At 44.5% G+C, this 23,071-nt stretch overlaps 1 protein-coding gene and 1 long non-coding RNA gene across 6 annotated transcripts in view; one reads left to right on the top strand and one right to left on the bottom strand.

Annotated features, from left to right (window-relative positions):
* IL1RAPL1 (interleukin 1 receptor accessory protein like 1) overlaps window positions 1-23,071 on the top strand; it is a 2,372,066-nt gene that overhangs the window by 1,993,397 nt on the left and 355,598 nt on the right. The gene's annotated exons all lie outside the window — the stretch shown is intronic.
* Window positions 1-23,071, bottom strand: part of LOC146805257 (uncharacterized) — a 312,230-nt gene that overhangs the window by 237,075 nt on the left and 52,084 nt on the right. For all 5 annotated transcript variants that reach the window (XR_014967817.1, XR_014967815.1, XR_014967816.1 and 2 more), the window contains exon 2: window positions 17,506-17,565. This is a non-coding gene — a long non-coding RNA (uncharacterized LOC146805257). The remainder of the gene's footprint in view (window positions 1-17,505; window positions 17,566-23,071) is intronic.

Below are 23,071 nucleotides of genomic sequence, written 5' to 3'. Positions count from 1 at the left end.
TAGCAGCTTTTAATACTACAGGTTTAACTGAAACCGATGAGGGTGTTATAAACATCCCTCCAAAGTTATGGAGAGCCATCACTCTACAACTTATAAAACATGGCCTAACACCAAGAGGTGGTAAAGCAGTTTTTGTGATAGAGGCACATGAACCTTTTCAGACAGAGGTATTCTATTCATGGATTACATTCCCAGAATCAAATCCAGTAACACATATGTTTCACTTCTTCAAAGAAGATGATTCACCTGAGGAATACATTCCATTCGAGGATGTTGAAATTCCACTCACATACCAGGAACATCAGCTCTGGTTTAAATGCGCCCTAAAACATTACAATTGCATTACCAGACTCGGTCCACTAGGTAGACCAGGAGCAACATGGCCGATGTTAGCCGGCTACACACCTCATCCTGATATCGAAGAGATGTCAGATGATGAATTACTCACTCAATTCAAAGAGTTATTTACAGACACTTAGTACAATATGTCATGCGGACTTTAACAGTCCAACCACCAATAACCATTCCAAATCAAACCCCTCATCAAGGGAATACACTAAAAATTACTCCACAGACGTTACACGCAGTCATGGGTAAAATGCCCACAAAACGTGAACAAATTCCATTCTGGATAGCTCAAAAAATTACTCAAATCGAAGCAGTATTTCCTAATACTAGACCTTATGAGAAACACAGAATCCTTACAATCTGTTAACCAATGGGGATCACACCATATCTGGAGGACTGCATCACTTGGGGCACAGTCTTTGCTGCCATCTATACTAAAACACATGGTGTTCTGTCGATTGCGGTAATACCTGATGTCCTGAAACAAATTCAAAATGAATACGGGGCAGAGCCTGCTCTGAATTTAGGTATGAAATTACTAAAGAACTTTGACCAGGTCTCAACAATAATATTATCTAATATTAAAGGGGAGGCAACAGCAGTGGCGATCCGCCAACGAACTACCCAGAATAATAGAAAAATCCTATGAAGAATTAGGCAGAGACAGTTTAGGAAAACCAGTTAAACCACACCTGTCTGAAGGTCCTGAGAAAGACTCTATTAAACACAATCCTACATCTTCTAAAAAGAAGTGGTAAAATAACAAACAACATTCAAAAGAAAAACGTTCTCAATCCCGAGTTAGGTCTCCTCAAAAGGAGCCCTCTGACAGGAGGTATAACCTCAGGAATAGGGATAATTTGAGAAAACCTGACAGGTATCAAGATACTGATACACGTTCCTCTCGTACCTTTCAGACATCTTCACAGACATCCGAAAGAAGAGGATGGTCAGATTACAAAGAACAACGCGTGAAGTCCAAAGACGATCAGCACGTTCAGAAAAACAAACCAAAACCTCAATTCACTAAGAACAAGCATTGGCATAGCCAATAGGTCTCGCCATTGGGACCTTATAAGTGTTTAGCTATGCAACAGTTGCATAACTAAATACTTATAAGGTCCCAAAAGCGAGACCTATTGGCTATGCAAAGCGGCCGTGAAAGTGAAAGTAATCGCAGTAAAGCGCAGCGCGCGCGCCCACGCACATGCACTGTAGTTCTAGGCTGGCCTGGTAGCACTTTTTGGAGCCCTCTCAATAAGTCTCGCCAGACCAGTGCATGCGCTGGGTCAGGCGAGACCTAAAAAGGTAGCATGTTTGAAGATCAGACATGCCGAGAATTCTGAGAACACAGCTCAAGAACGGAGAATGGGCTCAGACAATGCTGGACAGTGCAGCAGAAGTAACAATAGCTCGCCAGAACCTGAAGGAACTTCTGGAGATAGTGAACTTTAATGAGTACATCACAGTTGAGACTGTAGGCACTAGGGTTAGTTCTCCACAAAGGTTATATGAAATAACACTCCGAATGGCGGGAAACATACCAAGAAAAGTGAGAGCACTCTTTTGGGAAAACTTTTCAAGGGGTTATGACATACTTCTAGCAGAACGTTTCTGGCCACCAAAATGTGTCAGGGAGTGCCCACATGGAGAAGACATCATTATGCCAGCCTTCTCCAACCATGTTCCAATACACCTAAAATATACATATGCCCGGAAATGGGCAGTTGCCCAGGCACCAGCATTATACAAAAATCATGTAGGATGGGCTGAGGACTCACCTCACCACAAAATCCAATTCAAATGTCAACCTACTGCACAAAGGCAGTGCCCAATTAAGCAAGAAGCTAAAATACAGGTCAGGGAGATCTTAGATCAACTTGAATACCAAGGGGTAATTGAAACATGCACCTCATCAATGAACAATCCTTTGTTTCCTGTTTCCAAACCAGACAATACTTATCGTCTAGTTTTGGATTACACACCTGAACACTTGTTCTAAAACATTTGCTGCGCAAAATGCACACAGTACAGCATTAATGAATAACATTGTGCGTAAAAAATATAAAACCATATTAGATATTTAAAATAGTTTCTTTTGTCAAAACATAGCACCTGAAAGTAGGTACTTGACAGCTTTCTCAATAATGGGAACCCAGCGTCACTTCTGTTGACTCCCACAAGGGTTCAAGAACAGCCCGGGGTTATTCTCAGCAAGAGTTACTACAAATTTATGATGACGAGACATTGTCATATGTCAATGATATCTATCTGACAGACGATGACCTGGATAGGTACTTGAATAGGGTAAATACCATTATACTGGTTTTGCCTCTGAGGGCTACAAATTCAATTAAAAAAAATCAAGGATTGCCCATCTCAATGTCTTTTTCCTAGGATATGAGCTTTCAAGTGAAGGCAAAAGCCTGGCAGCTAATATTTTAGAAAAGTGTGCACTGCTCCAACCTCCAAAAACGCTGAAAAATTTACAGTCGATTCTAGGTTTCCTAAATTTTGGAAGAACTTACATTCTAAATTACGCAGAAAGGGTTAAACCTCTCAACATATTAATCAAACCTGATTTCTAAAACCAAAATTGGACACAGGAACACACAGATATCCTGCGTTCACTACAATCTGACATGTTAGCAACAAATCACTTACAAACACGCGTAAATACACGCAATTTAGTGATCCAAATAATTTCGGGTCAATGCGGATTCACATACTTAACTTTTAATGAAGGTGGAAAAATATCAATTGCATACAAATCACATTTCAACAGAAAAAATTCTGACAGCAGTTCAAACCGCTGTAGCAAAAGAAAGAGCTCTAGCTCAGGGGAAACGCATTATTGTTGTGACTTCGGTACCAGCCTTAGAGGCAGTTTCAAAAGCGAGCATTCCAAGTGCAAAAGCTTTACATCCAAGATGGATACAATGGGTTAATTCTCCTGCTGAAACAGTTGTTGAATATGTTTTTGATCCTTATTTAAAAACACGAGCATTCCTGTAATATGAACACAAATGTCCTCTGCCTATTGAGATTCTCCCTCTTGATCAGTACGAATTTATAATGTATACTGACGGATCAGCACAACCCGCTACGGAAAGTAAGCAAGCTTACAGTGCAGCGTGCGCAATCGTTAAAGGTCACATGCGCGATGGTAAATTCCGACCAATGGTCACAAAAACACAATCTCTCAGAGATTGTACAGTTCAGTGAGCTGAACTACAGGCATTCAAATTGGCACTTGAAAATACGGATCGCGAATTCCCCACACTTATAGTGTGCGATTCTTTTTACTGTGTTCAATCATACAATGAATATTTACAGAATTGGCTTCAAAATGGTTTCAAAGATGCAAAAGGTGGCACAATCAAGCATAAAATGCTTTGGGAACAAATAGTTTAGTAGCGAGACGGACTACAAAACATGATACACAAGCTGAGTCATCAACGTGATGGCGTTCACGTTGCAGGGAATTCATTGGCTGAAGAAGCCGCGAAGGGGGCTGTGCAAACGGCTTCCGTAGCTGCGATCACTCGTTCAAAAATGAGAATAGACAGTGAGATGTTATTCGCTGTCAATGCTTCAAGCAAAGGCAGTGTGCCGCGTTACCTAAAAAAATTCCACTCAAATGCTCGTATATAATTGATGCTAACAACGTTCCGTTTGCTCGAATCCATGAAGTGGGGGATAGGGTAATTCCAAACATGGAACGTAGATTAGGACTAATCCTAGCAGCACATGAAGGGATAGCCTCTGCCCATGCAGGTGTTTCTGCCACAGTATCGTAATTAAAACAGAGATATTGGTGGCCCGGCATTAGGAAACAGACCAAAAACTATGTTCTGGAATGTAAAATATGCCAACAGATGAAAGTCTCTACAGTGAAACATCCTGCGCAGACACCCCTGTTAATTTCAGATTAGCCATTTGCTTGTGTTTAGCTGGATCACTGCGGTCCCTTGCAAAGGGATGGTTACTATAAATATATCATGGTCTCAATGGATTCGTGCTCAAGGTTCCTATGGATGTGGCCTCAGCGCTCGGCTGACGCTCGGACTGTTATAATAGATTTGCGAGTCTTTATCGGCACATACGCAATAGGCAGGCTACACTCTGACCAGGGCCCTGCGTTTAGCTCTCGGGCTTACAAAGAAGCCATGGCCAGTTTGGGCGTTGAATTGCAGTACTCCTCTCCATTCCATCCTGAGGGAAATTCTGTTGTGGAAAGGAAAAACCAGGACATAAAGTGGTCTATAACAGCTAGAGTATTAGATTCGGGTGATGGGTGGGTCAAACATCTTTATGGGGTCCAACGCTCATTAAAAAATTTGCCAAGAAGTGCTCTGGGGTGGTCACTCCATATGAGGTCCTATTTGGGACAAGAATGTGGGTTCCTGATCTCGAAAGTAAAGGCACAGTGGTGGAAAATAAACCATTTGATATCAAAGATCGTTTAGCTGTTTTACAGGACTTAAATGAACTAAGAACGAAAAAAAGCAACATGTTCCTGAAGCCAACCACCACTGGGGAAAATCCAGCCGTCCCAGCAAGGCCTGTCTGGATCCCAAAGCTTGGGGATCTAGTCAGAGAGAAGATTGTGGACAAGAAGGAATTTGGTTCTTCTTACAGACAACCGGTACCTGTCCTAGCCATCCACTGAACAAGAACAGTACTTCTGCCGCCCCTTGCTGGAAAAAAGGAGAAAAGATTTGTGTCCATCGACCTCATCAAACCACACAATGTGGCCAATACTAAGCAGTAGGCCCTGTGGACTCAGACCAAGTAGCAGTCGCACTCCTCTAGCTACTATCCAAGAGGTTCAGACTGAAAGACTCATCACCATCGAGAATTCAGCCATAAGAAATGAAGGACTAAGCAACAATGCTATGGAACTCATTCCTCTTGAAACTTAAATAACAGTTCGTCCTGATACACTTGTCTACACCAACGTAGTGAGTGATCAACTGGTTCCAGCGATTTCTACAAATCCTGATGCAATTTCAACCTTTGACAGAACTGCATCTGGCTATTTCATTAACTTTGATACATTTTCTGAAGATCCACGCGAACTAGAAACTACACCAGCCAAAAGAACTTTCAAAGAATAACAAGACTTCTTTCATCACGTGAAAAAGACTTATCGGGTTTCACCATGGATTGAACTATGGATTATTTCTGGAATATTTTTTTTTCTGTTTTGGCTAGATTTAGTAATGACTCTGAGCATGTTGATAAATGGAAGATGTATTCATTTGGACACAGAAAGTAAAAATGTGAACTTACTTTTGAAACCACACAAATCATCGCATCGTGAAGCAAGAGACTTGTCAGCAGTGAACATCACAGCCGTTCCTATACAAGATGGTATAATTTGGGACAAAACGGATTATGATATATTCGGCCCGTCCGAACTTTTGAAGATTTCACACTTATTTAAGATTTCATTTAGTGACTTTATTACCTCCCAGTACCTTTTCTGATGATTGGGACTGTTAATAACATGATGTCTGATCTAGAAAGGTCGGCTTCCTTCTCTAACCATGAATACTTAGAGGGTTCAACAGACTATGAACAGCTTTATTGTTACAACCACTATGGTCATCATTTCTTGCATAAATCTGCAACACCTAGAAATGTATTTATGTATAACCAAAGGGAACATTGTCCTACACACCAAGAGGTAGCTTGAAAAAGTTTGCAATGAAGTTTCCATATTTTTCAGGGTACAATACATCCAATCCAGAAACGTTTTACTTTAAAAATGTGAACAAAACAGGAACGAAAACTATATGTTAACTAATACAAACCAGATTTATTCTTCAGCCTTTATGGCCCAACTGTCTAGACAGGGTTTTGAGTTTTGGAAAAACACTATTGACACAAAATCTGTCTGGGGTACAAAAGATTGGCAAGTGCAGGGGATGGAAGCATTGTTTAGAGCTTGCATCATCCCACAGCAAATAATATTTTTGAATGACACTGTCCAACAAACGTCTTGCCTTGGGTTGGGTTAGCCAAGATCAAAGACATGAACACACCGTCCATACCTACACCTGCAAGTAATAGCACTACACAGGGGTAGGTCGACTATTTTACAAAACAACAGATCAGATCCTGAATGGGAAAAATGGTTGATCTGACCCACAGACACAAACATCTGCGAAGAAAGATTCCTGAACAGAATACAGGGTTTTACAATCAATAGGCCAGACCCAAGTTATGGTCAACGACAGCATCCAGGGGTAGTAACACCATACAGTGTAGGAAAATTATGCCTTGATTGGCTACAGACATCTACACTAGAGGATGTGAAACAACACTTATCTTTATTTAAGGAAGACGCAAACCTTAGGGATTTCTTGCTAGGTCCGAGAAAACCACGTCAAAAGCATTTCATATATGCCGGCATCTATGCTGCTTATAATGAAATATGGTAGGTTACCCAAGCAGACGCCGCAGAAAGAATACAAGAAATTGATGTTATTAATTTAGAGAAATCTCTCGCTGTGGTAGACAATGGGTTAACAACTCTGTCATCCAGGATATATTCATTGGGCAACATTGTATCCTCTGCTATAGACATTGTGGAACAAGATTTGGTCCTTGCAACAAGGCCAGTCTCAATTACGTTCTATTCTGTTATTAGGATGGACACTATGAAACTTGCGTGCAGGCTATGTGCCTTGGCGTTTCATCAACACGTCGTCTCTGTTTTCAGAATACAATCTCACTGATAAACAGATCAAACTGCCACAAAGGGGAGCAAAGTATACAGTGCTGAGCATTGAAAAACTGGACAAATTACCATTAACGGTAGCAGAAAAAACAGCTACAGAATGGATCATTCATGGCAAAATAACTCTGCCTGTTACAACTTTCCATTTTCAGTATTGCCTCAAACACATGCCAGCAGGCAAATATGAAAGGTTGGGTAAAGAATACATCAGGACATCCTGGGATTTACCTTACACACACAGATGTTGGAGTGGGGGGCGTGAAGTGTTTCTTAGCGGTACACACTGTGAAAATACACTGAGCGGTTCACTTATATGTCGGGATATTAGTTTACACGGGGCCAGTAGCGGTTCCACTGCAAATTTATCCTGCCACCTGCAAGGTTCACCGGCCGCTGTGATTAATCTAACGTTTGGACAACTTTCAAATGGGAGTTACCCCATGTTGAATGATCAGAGGTGTTGTGGCATGTTGCCAGGTATCCCATATCTAGTAACGGTTAGTTCCAGGGTCACTTGCTGTATGCAAGTCTTGTTCCCCCAAATAGATACAGTCAGGGAGTCGCCTTTATGGCCTTCACTGAACATCTCTTCTAAACGAATTGATACTTTAAGCAGAATAAAAGCCATTCTTTTACAACGAACCGTGCCTTTGACCTCAGCCAAAGAAATCTATGATCTACAAATTGCAAGGACTTTGGCTGAGATACAGGCTCTGTTACGTACAAACTGCCCTACACATTTCACAGAAATGTTGGGACGTATCTTAAACATGTCTGATACGAGCGGTATTGTGGATGTATTTAGGACCATATGTTCAGGACTGTTAACACCTTTTCAAGCAGTCCTCGGAATCATTCCAAACTTCATGCGCTCGGTGTTTGGTGGTCTGCCTCTAATTCTGGCACTCGTTGCAGGAATCCTGTTTTTATTCCTACTGCTACGCTATGGCAAGCCTATCCACCAGCGTCACTCCCTGCGACTTGGAGAAAGCTCTCCTGGAAAGGAAGTGTCGTGAGCACATAGTACAGCTATTGGGTTTGCCTCGTCTACGAGAACTAAATACCACATGGTTTCTGTTGTTCAGACCAATCTGGCAAGATTGCATCTTACCTGTTCTACACTGCCTGCTTTGCGGTGAAGAATACGTGCTAGACATCTGTCTGGCACTCCCATCAGTCATGCCAACGGATATCGATACTCTGCTAGACCCGATAATGGCCCATGCTCTGTGATGTCCCCAGAGGCTACCAATCCTGATGACGGCATTCATTGAGATCTCACAGACGCAACATGCTACTGTGAGGTACGAGATGGATCAACAGGCACACAGGTAACATCGGTAACGAACACTGATACTGATGATGCGTCATATCTATGTGCAGGTAGTCTTCTAAACGAGGTAATCGACCTATCACCGACATTGATAGACGATTTTTTGTCTACAGGAATAGATGATTTCATGTTTTCACCAGCATCTTACACTGACTTTTGATTTGGCTCACAGTGTACTGGATAATCTATGAAGTTGGCCTTCATTTTTTGAAAACAAAAGACAAAATTTAGAACTTTTTCAGATAATTGACTTTTTTCTTTTATGGCTTAACAAACTCTGCTTACAGTAGAACTATTCATAGAGAACAGATTTCATTGAACCATTCCAGGGACACATTGTCACCTTTTCTTCACATTTATGTACTCATGACATGAAATGGCTCTGAACTATTTTTTTCCTTTCTGTAAAAATGGGCCATTTTCATTATATATGAGTATATTTCTGTGCATTCATTTAGCATTTTGCATCCATTATAAACATATGCTTTGGATGAAACATTACTTTAAATATGTGCAGCACCTTTGCATTCCATGTTTAGCTGAGAGTTTTTTAACATGAACTTATTTTTAAGTATGCTTCTACAAAGGTTTTTAGTGAACATGTGATACTCAATTTTTTGTGGTTAGCATGTTTAGCATTTAGTAATATCTATCATTAGTCAATGGAGTGGGTGTTGTGTTTCGATTTAGATGCCCGTACATAGGTTTCCCTGAATCATGTCCTTATATAGGCACATTTCGCATTGCCCTTATTTAGGCATTAGCCATGCTATCCAAATACAGGCATGGTCACCTACATCCGTCCATCCCACAGTCACAACGAGTTCTTAGAAACCAGACCCTTAAGCCATCGGGACTTTCCCTAGCTAGGATTATTGATTTCTCCAAGAGCTCATCTATTATGCATAAACTACTATTCCTTAGGGGTTCATTCATGGTGCCTTCCTCTGCCCGACTTTACGTCAATGCTAGCATTCCTAAGTGCCTTCCAGGTATAAATATACCTTCACTTGACATGGCAAGCACGGCACAGCTTAGGTCGCCTAGCCTACACAGCTTGATACCGCTCACCACAGCAAGTTCGGAAGGAATTCGAGTCCCCGCCTGACGCACTGACCAGACGCTGTCATCCCTGCTCGCAGAGAATCCAGCTTCGAGTGTTCTGACTCCCTTCGCGGGGTGTTGGAGTTTGAGATTCGGAAAGAGATTCTCACCTCTCTCATTCTAAGGTATGGAGCGGTCTAGGACCTAGAGGGACTCTTGGCATATAAACTGAGTATATAACACGCTATAGAAAACAGCACGTACCTCTTTCCTGGTACTACACTTAGGTTAGGTACACTGGGGTAGAACTATTTAGAAGCATCAGACGAGTATTCACTTTTTAGCCTGTGTTTATGTATGTATTTTTGAATATATGTCATAGCTAAAAGACAATGCTATTGCAGTATTATGTCTTCTTACTGCTTACGCTGTGCGTATTATATCTTGCTTACTGTCTAATGATTGTAACAGCTCATATCTCTTACACGAGAAACAAGACTGTTCAATAAATCCTTTTATTGAAACGCCCGTGTATCTATTTCTGTGTAACTCTGGAGAAACTAAGCATGCCCGATTGACTGAGTGAAACTGTTATCTATTGTTTCCACGATTCTGAGACACGTTCTGATTCTAAGGGAAACAAAGTTGTCATGTTTATGCGGTTGTCAGAAACTACTCCCTTCTTGTTTATTCGAGAAGTTTCTAGTGACCTCTGAGTTAGCTGGTACACAAGTAATTAAGTTTAATGTACTTGATAGAGGCATACTGGCCGTAGTCCTATGCAAAAACTATAGTGTATATTATTCAAATGCGCAGAGCCTATAAGGGAAATAGGAACTACACTACAATGCAGTCCCAGCCCCACTCACCGGGGCTTCTCTTGACTCCTTCAGTTTTCCTTCTTCCACCAACACGGAAGCGTCTCCTCTCCTTGCACTGCCTGTGCACCGGCGGTGGCCCGACCATGGCCCAGACGGGCTCACGAGGCTCGGCTCCTTCTCACGGTCAGGGTGCCTACCAGAACCAGGCTCTAGCCGCCTAGCTTCCGGAACGCCTCTCCGTCTTGTTGGAAGGTCCTGCCCACCTTCAGGCCTGACTTCCTGCTTTTCCTGCTTCCTTCCTTGCGGGTCAGCCTGCCCATGATCAGGCTTTCAGGATGCCTGACTTCCTGTTTCGCCGCCCGATCGCGGCGGCTGGTGGCTTCACTCTGCTCTTTACTGCGACAAGTGCGGAGTGGGCTCCTGCCACAAACCTGAAATGGTGGGCACCCGCTCGTCACCACAACAGTGGAGTGGGCTCCCGCCGGTCTAACGGCACCCAAAAAAATGTGGGGTAGGCTCCCGCTGTAATTGAATCACTCTACACACGAACGTGGCGGGTCCCGGATGACTGCTCCTCCTTTGGATTTAGTCCGCTCCACCAGGTCTCCAAAACCAGCTCCCTCAACGTGGGACACCGCGGAACCTCCCCCTTACTTACTGCCGATGTACACGGCACCCGCTACTTAATTTTCTCCAAGGATCTCCGGCCCCCCCCCGGGTAACCCTTTACCACGGCAACACGTGACTAATGCACCGTTTTCTACAGCACCGCCATTACCGACAACCCGGTCCTGAAGATGATCCTGACTGACAGGATCGAAACGCCGTCGACTCCTCAGCGCAACTAATAGCGCATGTCCTTCTGTGGCTCAAATGAAATTGTTTCAAGTTCGCAAACCCAACATTGTAAATCATTGTCTTGAGCTACAACATCCACTGTATATATTTGTTCCCATCCACACTTTGAGTCGGTTTCGCTGATATCACAATTGTCACTTGCGTCTCCACCTGCTTGTGTCACGTACACAATTGAGCACCAAGTCCAATTTGGGTTGTCTCACGCATTATTTGCTTACAGTGCTGCTACAACTGTACCTTTTAATTTTGTACATAATTATATGATGCCATGTGCACATTTCAAAACCATCTCTGAATCTCTCCCTTTCCTTTCCACGTAATGTATTATACATACATATATAATTGTCCTCTTTAGTGCTACTAGTTGGGATATTGCCTTTTCCGTAATTGAATAAAGACACCACATGCGAGGTGGGCACCTGCCAACACAGCTGCAGTGCGGGGTGGGCACCCGCTGTTTAAAGATGCGGAAAGCAGGGTGGGCACCTGCCAAATTAGCACTCAAGCGGGGTGGGCACCCGCGATTTAAGCAGGCATAAAGCGGGGTAGGCTCCCGCCTCAATTAAGCAAAAAAATGTGGGGTGTGCTCCCGCTCCCCACGTTGCATGGGGGAACCTCCAGGTGGCAGCCCAGCGCTGCAAAGCCAACAGAGCGCTCCATGTGGCGCTAGGTCCAAGATAAAGTTCAGGAAGCACAAGGCTGGGCCCAGGCAGGCCAGCGCAGATGGCCCTCCAGCAGGGGGGCAGTCCCTTGTGGCGGTTCCTCCTAGAGCCCAGCAGCAGCAGCCCCCAGTCCAAGAACAAGCACAGGAACAACTCTTTTCATGGGTTCACAACCTCTATCTTTATACCACTTTTCCCCTTTGTCTACAAAGCACAGGGCTTGGGGAAACCAGTCCCAACTGGTTCTGGAGCACTCTGTTTACCAGGTTCGTCTTCCCTATTGTTAGGTGGGGGCTCGTCATCAGACACACCACAGGGGCGCGGAGCCAGCATTCACTAGGGCAGGCACAATCCTATCCAGGGACCAGGGACATCCCCTCCCACTACTCAAAATGTAGATGTCCTATTCAGCCTAGCACTGACTCACCATGCCCCTCCTGGAGCCACACACACCTCACCAGCCCCTGTCATTCAAATGCCAGACATGCAATTCACATCAGGCAGGCAGACATATAGCACACAGAAATGCCAGCTTCTAAAACTGGCATTTCTAAAATAGTTATAATAAATCTTCGCACACCATTGCGGAGCATTTATTATCACTATTCCAAACATACCAAACTTGACCACGCTGCACCTCCCATATCAGGAATTACCACTATAACACTTATCAGGGAATCTCCAATGCATTCCTATGGGAGGGCAGCCCCACAGTAGTGAGAAACCATAATGGCTGTTTGTCACTACCAGGACATGTCACACACTTATGGTACATGTCCTATCTTTTACCTACAATGCACCCTGCCCATAGGGCTAGCTAGCGCCTACCTTAGGGGTGACTGATATGTAGTAAAAGGGGAGTCACGGACTTGGCACACACTTTAGGTGCCACGTCACAGCGGCAGTCACACTGCGCTCACAGGCCCTGCAATGGCAGAGGCCCGAGATAGGTTTGAAAGGCTACTTTGGTGGGTGGCACAATCAGCGCTGCAAGACCACCAGTAGCGTTTAATTTACCATCCCTGGGTATATGGGATACCACTTCACAAGGGACTGACAGGTAAATTAAATAGTCCAAACAGCTGTAGACCAATCTTACCATGTTTTTCACAGAGAGCACACACACTTTAACTGGACAGCAGTGCTAAAGTGCTCAGAGGCCTAAAACCACCAACACCATGTCAGAAAAAAGGACAGGAGAAAGGCAAAAAGTTTAGGGATGACCCTGAAAAAAGGGCCAAGTCCAACAATGGACATGTCATGCAATCTGCTTGTAAACTCATCCAATGCATGACCATTCTTGAAACACACATTTAACGGCCTCTCCCCTTTACATTGCAGAGGACGAAACATCACCTCCTGTACAGCAGCCTGTCCCACTCTTCACTGATGAAGATGAGGACCCACTTCTCGCATTTCAACGCCATGCGGTAGAGGTCCAGCAGAAGATGGCTGATCGGGTGCGGGTGGGTTTTGCCAGCCTGGCGGCCAAACTCGATGCTGTACATGGGTGTCAGAGTCCTATTCGGGACCACCTACAGAACATCACAGACACCCACAGTCCTCTCCATGCTCTTCGACATTCCATGGCTGACATCGCTAGAGTCATGACTCAGAGACAAGAACAACTGTCTTGTCAGAGTGGCTCCATCGATGTCAGCCAGGAGTTGGCCCACATGTGAATGATAATGGAGAACATGGAGTGGATGCAAATGGAACAAATGGGTGCTACGGCTGCACACCAATGAGACGAGTCTGGAATCTTCCATGCCCTGCAGCTGATCATCACTGCATTGCTTTATCAAGGTTTGGCACAGATAAATGCTGCTGCTGCTTCCAAATCCAAATCTCCACCCCCTGATGTGTCAGTGCCTCACAGTGCTGCAGCTAATCTACCACCACGCACATGTGAGGCACATGACACATCAGAGGATGAAGATGTGGATTAATCTGCATTATAGCAAAGAAGAAAGCGGTAGCATCCATCTGTGCCAAATGGACTGTTTTGCCTTGGATCAGTGCTTAGAATCATGCCCCGGAACCTCAGCTTCCACTATCCCCAGAGTCACTCTTTGACACTCACCTTGGACCTCAGTATGGACTGCCATGATTTGTATTGTTTCCAATGACACTGCAATCAGCCTGCTGACTGAACCCAAACTCTTCCTCTGGACATGTCACCCCTGAAGTACTCTGTCAGGTCCCCACTGGGCATCTCTAGAATGTGAGACTTGTTTGAGCCAAGTCCTGGCCCAGTCTCCAACAGAGACAATGCGCATTTACATAAAAATATTGAAGTTACACAGCTGTGTGTTGTCTATGACCATTAAATTATAAAAGTCTGTAACAAAGTTGGCCCAGTGAATCCGTCAAAACGTACACCAAGGGACATATGAGAATTGTCCATGTTCAACTGTGTCCCAGATAGGCAGTGAGATGACCGGGTCTGTGTGAACTAGCTGTGCCCTCATTGCTCAAATGCAACATTCTAGCAAGATCCCAACTTAGCAAAACGTACATGATGGAAATAGGCATGTCTGCAAATATGCCCAAGTCAGTTGCATGCCACAAGTAGTGTCTCCCTTTACCATTGCTACAAAGTCTCACTTGGCAGATCTACTCACACTCTACGGGGTGGACAAAGCTTGTTGTGATGGGGCACATTGCATGTCACATTCCAAGATGGAGCACACCATATTCACAAAGATGAAGAATCGTTAGGGCATATGTCTACCAGCCGCTATTGGAACCACAATGTCTGCTTCAGTGAAGTGGTGTTGGCAATAGGGACTTATCCCAAAGTTCAAGTGCTCAGTCAGCCCCTTCTTGTGGACTAACAATTCCTCATCAATAAGGAAGCCTCTCATGGTGTGACCACTGTGACCTGATAGGGCAATGTGTCCAGGGATGTGTAGTGCACTGCAATTTGTATATAGTCAGATGCTGTACCACCATTTTAATGGTGGCATCACTATGAGCCAATACCAAAAGTAGCATCTAGGAGAAGTGGCTATGACACTGGCACTACAGGGAGCAATGCTACATTTTCCCTTCTGTGTGCAGCAGAACTGTGCACCCAATTCACAAAAGTGATTAGAGACATAATCCTAACTTTACTGCTTTCGGTATTCACAAAAGACAATTAGGAGTCGTAAAGTTAAGATGTTGTCTCTGATCACTTTTGTGAATCGGGCCCATTGTTCTGCCATATGCCGAGCATATTTGATCCGCAAAGTGACAAAATTCTGCATGGACAGGAGGTTGAGCCTCCATGGACAGGAACATACAATTCAAATGATGCTGACACACTTGCACTACGCAGAAAGTGTGTCGATGTCTGGGCAAGGTAGATGGACTCTGCGCCAGGATCATGGGATATGCAGGGGGTGGACAGAATCTGTGGTACCCGGCGCAAACATCCATCTCCATGATGGATAAGAGTTGCAATGTCAATATCTGCTCAAGCCGATGTCTCTACGTTGTGTTGTAAATGGACAACAATGTGCTGACCAACTCCTTGAGTCACACTTAAGATGTCAAACTTCACAAAAGAGTGTTCCTAGACTAGACTGTAACTCCTACTTGCCACCAGGTCATCCATGCAAGTTTACTGTGCTCATAAATAAAGTATCCTGACACTATCCGTCCATCTAAGTAACATGTCATGACCACACGTACACATTTAAAAGATTGTCCTATGATAGAATAAGTTGCATACAAGGTAAAAAGCAACACGCCACCAAATCACCCCTGACATAAGTGCAACCAGAATTCTAAAGTAGTAACCATTTATTATGAAAGTACAAAATAATTTACTCTAAGCTAACACTAATCACTACTACTGCTAATCTAATCTAAGCTAACTGGAACAAAGTGAATGGAAACCTAACCTATCTACCATGACTATCAACAGGCAGCAACATATCTAAGACATCAACCCCCCTCCCACCCTTAAAGCACATCATGAGACTGGACAAAGACATCTAAGCTAAACATAAACTAACTACACAGTTATCCTACACAAATATAAATATATATATTTTTTTTTTATATAACAACAAAAACATCAACCCCCCACCTAAAGGATAAGGAAACTTATCCCCAAATACTATAGAAGAATAAATATCTAAAACTAGCTTAAAATCTAACACTACCTACATCTACACTACAACTACACTACCTAACACTTAAAATACTTACCTAACACTAACTAAGAACAAGAAATAACATTGGGGGAAGGGAGAAGAGGGGGATGGGGCTCAAAATGTCCGGTCAATATGGGAGACCCAGGGCTGCCTTTAGGTCATGCAGGGGCGGCTATGCTCCGCCAACTCACGTTGAATTTCAACAAGCATTACATTGTTGTCCATGACTGTGCACCAGTCCCGCACAGTGAATCGCACCACCTGATCTGCTGGTGCAGGTGGCATTGTCCCTTGTGTTGGTGGTGTTGAAGGGGTATGTGTTGCTGCCTGTCCACGGCGTGAGCCACGCCTGTTGCCAGAGGGGCCAGGGATGGCCTGTGTGACAACAACTCAGCGCCAACACAGGCACCCTTGCACAAGAGTTCAAGGGTCTGTGTGCAGGGGAGGCTTGCTTATGTGTAGGAAGGTTACCCTTCCTGCACATGAGCAATCCTGTAACAGCCCTTCTTACACTTACATTTGCACCGCATCAAGCAGCACACATGGATACATGTTAGGTGACTGAACACTGACTTGTACATGAGGCGCAGGCCCCCTCTCCACCACAACTTCACAATAGGTGATTCTGTACTAGCGAGAGGAGGAAACAGAGTTTACTCAAATTTTATAATTCTGCATGTCTTTGATCTGCAATTCTTACTCCGCTGACAATTTACAACGCAGGGCTTTACAACCAAACTGATACAATGCATTCTCCAAAGTAACGGCCCACTGGAGTCATAATGGTAATTGTGTTATAATGGGGAATGCGTTTTAACGAATAGTGTTGTAGAGGCCTCCATTGTTAAATATATTGTGCAGAAATAACTGCAGAGCAAAAGCAGTACTGTCAAAAATTTGGCGAGAGGGGCTTGCACATTTGCCCCTGAGTCAACCAGGGTAATGTCCCCATGGAGATAGCTTGGCAACACCATTGCAGTGGCAAAACATGCCAATGAGATAAATAGGGCCATCTATGCTAGGCATTTGGGAAACATGCCATTGATATCCTTGGCTTAAAGCTACACCCTGCTACTTCTGTGAAGCTGGTATGCAGCATACCTACAGTAGTACTGTGCAGACCTGTGTCTGACCACGCACAGCCTGAAAACCACTATCTCCCAATGCATGATCGGGCACATTTTCACAGTCATCTCAGTCAAGGATGTACATGCATTCCAAGTCTGGTCATACTCATTAGCAACACCATTCACATGTCTCCTCTCCTATCTGTACGCTCTATAATCCACAAGCATGTGCTGTAGTGACAGAACCCATAGATATCACTTGCATGTGTATCACTGACTGGGGATGTGTAAAGTTACATCTGGAAGACATATGCATTGCTCCATCTTCACTTACTGATTTGTACACACTTCCACATAACATCATCACAATGGAGGCAAGGTACATGTGATGCACACCCATTCTGCATACTACAACGTCAATGATTTCACCCAGACATTCATCACATCTCACAATGCCAATATTTAATGGCTGAACTCACCAGTGGCATGTGGGTCCTTGAAGGTGTCGATATCCCCCTGTGTGATGAGTTGGCTGCCAGCTGTGAGACATGAAAAGAAGCGTGTGTTGGTATCAGACGTAAAATCACACATGTCCTATTCATCATGCAATTCATCACCATCACTGACATTGCTCTGTGACTGTACTGTTGCGGTCCATGTTGCCTACTTGATTGTGTCTACTTTGCCTGTCATTCCCACAAAACCTGAGAATGCTGAGTTACGCCAACAAGACAATGTTTCTGACAAATTTGCACATACTACTTATGTGACACATTCCCAAGGCCCCATTTCTCCACCCAACATGATGTTATACATGCTCTGTGGATGATAGCATCGCTGCAGATCGCACAAGGCTGTGTGCCAACTGTTGGTGGTGAATGACACTCCAGAGATGTCCTATTTCAATAGAACAATTATTCCTATTTCATCCATTGTGACACGAAGCCTATGTACAAGGGCAGCGTACCTAACTTAGCAAAACAAGGAAGAATGCATTATTACTGTTCCTTTTGTACAGCACATATGTCCAAAAAACAATGCCTTGGATTTTTTAGCTACAGTCACTCTTCCTGTACATAAACAAACTTTGCCCTACATGCACTATGGTGCAAGGGTGCCAGCGTTGGGACTACAGTGCTAAGTGTTACGCCAGCGCAGGGGGAAATGAAAGCCTGCACACTATGTTTGTACATATGGTGCAGCATTGCGTTTCTGATGTGGCAATGTTAGGAATGAAGGCATGACGTCTAGCTTCCCACTCCTCCACTTTTGCGCACATGTACACCATTGTGTCACACACTGCATTTTTAGCTTTTCGTATGAGTGTTCATACGTCATTGTCACCGCAATGTAGGCCAATGATGAATCCTAGTTGGTCCAACAGGGCACCCTCACGGCCCAAGCAATCCTGCCATCAGTGCTTCTATTGGCAGACAGTCCTGTCCACACCGAAGACATGCAGCATCTGTGCTCTCACGCGCTCCCACCTAACCTTCCGCACATGGATGGGATATCCCAGAAAGGATACGACCCCGACTCTCCGCCATCAAGGGCATGTAAAGATTTGACCAGCCAGAGGAAGCCCCCCAATGCCCCCTTTGACATCCTGCCCTCCCTACCCACACCCACCATCTCCTAGCACACACCTAAACCCACTCCTAAGAAAAAAAACCACAATATATGCCTCAACAACTAGTAAATATTTAAACTACCCCTTAGAGAAACACCCGACACGATTTAGGACAAGACGCATACATAACGTAAAAACAAGTACACAACACTTCACGGAGACACTATCAACAGTTCACAGGACACAGCAACACTCTCTCAATCAAATATCTGCAGTACACAAGACCAAACACCTCCAACACTCTTTACAATCACCAACAATGTGCTCAAAAGAGAAATGAAAGTGCACAGCAATCCTCCAAGAAGCAGGAAGCATGCGGAAATCACTTCCGGTGTGTTTGCGGCCCATTTTTTTACTTTGCGGTGAGATGCTGTACTCTAATTGGCTTAGTGGTAATATTTTGTGTTGTTCAATGTGTGTAGTGATAGATTTTCCGTCGTGATTATGAAAAAAACATCGCATTAACGTTAATGCGGGCAGATTTTGCACGCTACGTGCAAGTTGTTACACAGATAAACAGTATTAGATGTAATATCATCTCAGACCCCAAATGACACCCTAATAAGCATATCTGACCCCAAATGACACCCTAAAAAGTATATTTGACTCCAAATGACACCCTGAAAAGCACATTTTACCCCGAATGACACCCTAAAAAGCATATCTGACCCCAAATAACACCCTGAAAAGAATATTATATCCCAAATGACACCCTAAAAGGCATACCTGACCCCAAATGACACCCTAAAAAGCATATTTTACCCCAAATGACACCTTAAAAAGCATATCTGACCCCACATTACACCCTAATAAGCATCTCTGACCATGAAAGATATACGCACCCTCAAAATTACAATTTTACAATACATACCGCAAAATTGTTTGAATTTCACTTGTCAGAGAGATGCAGAGGATATGCAGAGGATAAACATGCACACAAGGTCTGTGTGTTGCATTTTATTTTATTGCAAAAACTGTGCTTAGGTGCATTTTGCACATGAATTTCACAAAGGACTGTCACATTGTGATGTGCTCAGGGGAAGGACTAGTTTATGATTCGGTTCCTTTGGGCAGTTCCTGCTGCAGAAACTGTGGGGTGTGCAGCACCAACCCCATCTTCTTCATCATCCTCAGCATCGTCCGGTGCATCTGGCACTTGGATCCATGGCGCATTAGTGCACACACATATATTGTGCAACACACAACATGCTGTGATTATCTTGCACACTATTTCCGGGCTGTACAACAGTGTGCCACCTATGATGTCAAGGCGAAAACAAGAACAAGGGGTACCCTACTCACTAGGAACCAGGGTATGTCATGTGTAACAGAAACAACGGTTCCAGCGGAAAGTTAGGCTAGTCTATAATAATAATCAAATGCACAATCGCAATCACAAAAACGGGTTAAGGTGATATCAGAAAGAAAGAGGGCCTTGCAGACTTTATTTTCAAATTAATTCTTTTTATCAGATTTGTAAAATTCAAATTGATATATACACAAACCAAGAAAAAAGTATTTCGCTGTCTCACAAGGCTGAACAATCGCTATCAGACTGTCCCCATATCCCTTGGTCCTAAAGAGACCCTGCACTGTAAAAGGGTTGAAACGCCGTCAACTGTATTTGAAAGCAAACTAGTTTAACAGCTCTGACTATTGTACACAGAAGCTGGAATCATTACTAAGTTAATCCTTGCTCACCTTTTTTGTGGAAACCAAGCTGTACACGTTACATGTTTTTCAATGTTTGTTTTATGGTTCCATTTCACTTGGGGACAGAAAAGTACTATTGTTTTTTCTTGGTTTGTGTATATATCAATTTGAATTTTACAAATCTGATAAAAATAATTAATTTGAACATAAAGTCTGCAAGGCCCTCTTTCTTTCCGACATCACCTTAACCCGTTTTTGTGATTGCGAATGTGCATTTGATTATTATTATAGATTAGCCTAACTTTCTGCTGGAACCGGTGTTTCTGTTACACCTATGATGTCAGGCACTGGAAACGTTCCTTTAGCATGCCAAAAGTGCACTCCACAATGGCCCTGGTGCGTCCAAGGTCCAAATTATACTGCCTCTGGGCCTGGGTGTTTGAGGCTTGGAGGGATGTCATCAGCCAAGGGGAGAGTGCATATCCTTGATCACCTGGAACATGTAAAGGAGAGATGTGTCCATAAGTTGTTGTTGTGCATGCAGTGTTTGCAGTGTTTATATTTTGCGGCGTGTGATTTGTGCAATCATTGGAATTCAGCTTAGCCATGTGTGGCTTCAGAGAATTGACCATCATCAATGCAATTTACATTGCCTCACAGCTGCTCGTCCCTTCCCCCTAGCCTATTTTATTGTGGGCGCTGCCCGGTTGCATCACTGGCACTACAACGGAGCGCAAAAGGCAATCCTGTCTGTGCCTGTCCGCGAGCCAAACGCAAACAGCAGCAGGAACCCTGTATCTCCTACCGCCTAGCGCTACGACTCACCCGCCCTCCTCAAAGTCAATGCCAGAAGAACGTACAACTGCCAGATCAGACACAACTCACGTTCAGTCCTCCTGCTGACGCCAGACCTTCACCTCCGCCCAACACCTGCACTTCCTGATCCAGACCAGCCACAAAGCAACACTCCGTGGCACCCTCGCCTGCAAAGCCCTCGGAGGCTGGGCCCCCTTCGCCCACACCATCAACATCATCACACACCACGTCATCTACTCCGAGGACTACCTACTAATTTCCAACCTGAGCTTCCACCTCACAAACCACAACAACTCCAACTCGAGTACCCTCTAGCCGAGGCTCACAAACGTCGGACAGAGCCAACTTTTCACCACACTGATCCACAAGGCAGGATCTACCCTCGACCCCATCTTCTTATGTGGAAACAGCGTTCACTGCTTCCACACCACTCAAGCCCCATGGAGCGACCACCACTGTGTACACTTCCTCATTAAGAAACACAAGCCACCCAATCCCACAGCCCGCGCCACTCAAAGGAACTGGAGCTGAGTCACCGAGGAGCAGCTCCACTCCACCATCAACGGCAACACCCACACCGCTGCAGCCAACACCGCCGGTGCTGCCATCATACTCGAATCTTCCCTCTTCTTGAACCAACAGGCTTATGCCGTGGCATCCAGCTGCTTCGTCAACCTCTGCATCCTCCATGAGACCTTCAAATGGATCCCCCCGAGTCAAGTGAGACAGTCACCCACGCAGTCATTACTATCAGAAGGGACTACGGAAACACCCCATATGCCCGCATAGACAAGTCTGTGCTCTGCAAGCTCCAGACTATACATGACACCGCTGCCAGACTCGGCCTTGTATTCATACTTTCCTCCTAGGTCCAGACCCTCCTTTGCACCTACTTGGTTCCCACCTCTCCTAGCATTTGCAAATGTGTCACAGAGGAGCAGTGCCTTTGGGGATGGTTTGTCAACAAGGCTATCCCCATTAACTGCAGTCACTTGGGTTGTTGTGTATGGTAGGTGGACATGTTACTAGGTATGTTGTATGAAATGTGCTACATGTTTATTCTCACATTTGTGAGTTCCATGATTGTGGACTTGTGATGTGTGGTGTGTTCAGTTAGTACTTAACAACAAGCAGTGTATTTCCATTTGTGCCATCCTGAAACCGCTGGTTGATGATGGACTGACAGAAGATGTAAGAATCATGCACACTCCCTGGGAACTTGGCTACGACATTGGTGAACAAGCCCCGGTGTTCCACAGTTTACTGCACATTGATGGAATGTGTGTGCTTCCTGTTGTGGTATATGTGTGCAGTGTCTGCAGGGGGCACAATTAGGACATGTGTACAGTCAATTGCCCCCAACACATGGGGAACGCCAGCAATGCTTAGTCTCAAGCTGTTCCTGCGCAGTGTTGGGGAAGTGTAGGTGCTGTGGTATCAGGCTGATGATGCCATCAAAGACAGTTGGGAGCAACCTTGATAGGGCTGACTGTGAGTCTCCCCCAACTCTAGCAGTTGTTGGTTGGAAGGTACCAGAGGCCACCATGTGCAGCACTGCCAGCTGCTTTGTCTGCAGAGGGATATTCGTTCTCCGCTCTGTTGGTGCCTTCAGCCTGGTGCCTATCTGGGTCAGGATGCGGAGGATGGATGACCTTTTGAGCCTGTAGTGGGTGATCACATCATCTGGCGTTAGGTCTGTGAGGGTGAGGCCTGGGCGATGGACCTGCTGTCTTCTTCAATGCTGCCTCTGTGGTGGTCCTGGGGACAGTGGCAGTGGTTGTTGTGGCCTTCTTTAGTGCTCCAAGCTGCATAAGGAGTACCTCCATGGCATCGGTGGGTCTTCATATGAGGCCCTGGGCTAGTCTCCTTTATGTACTGTTCTTTATCACCATTTTTAAGACCACTTTTTTCTCGTCTTAAGTCCGAGCCGCTAATGGCCTTTAGCG

Source organism: Triturus cristatus, chromosome 8, assembly GCF_964204655.1.
Source record: "Triturus cristatus chromosome 8, aTriCri1.1, whole genome shotgun sequence".
Lineage (NCBI taxonomy): Eukaryota > Metazoa > Chordata > Amphibia > Caudata > Salamandridae > Triturus > Triturus cristatus.
This window is presented reverse-complemented; position numbering and strand designations above follow the sequence as displayed.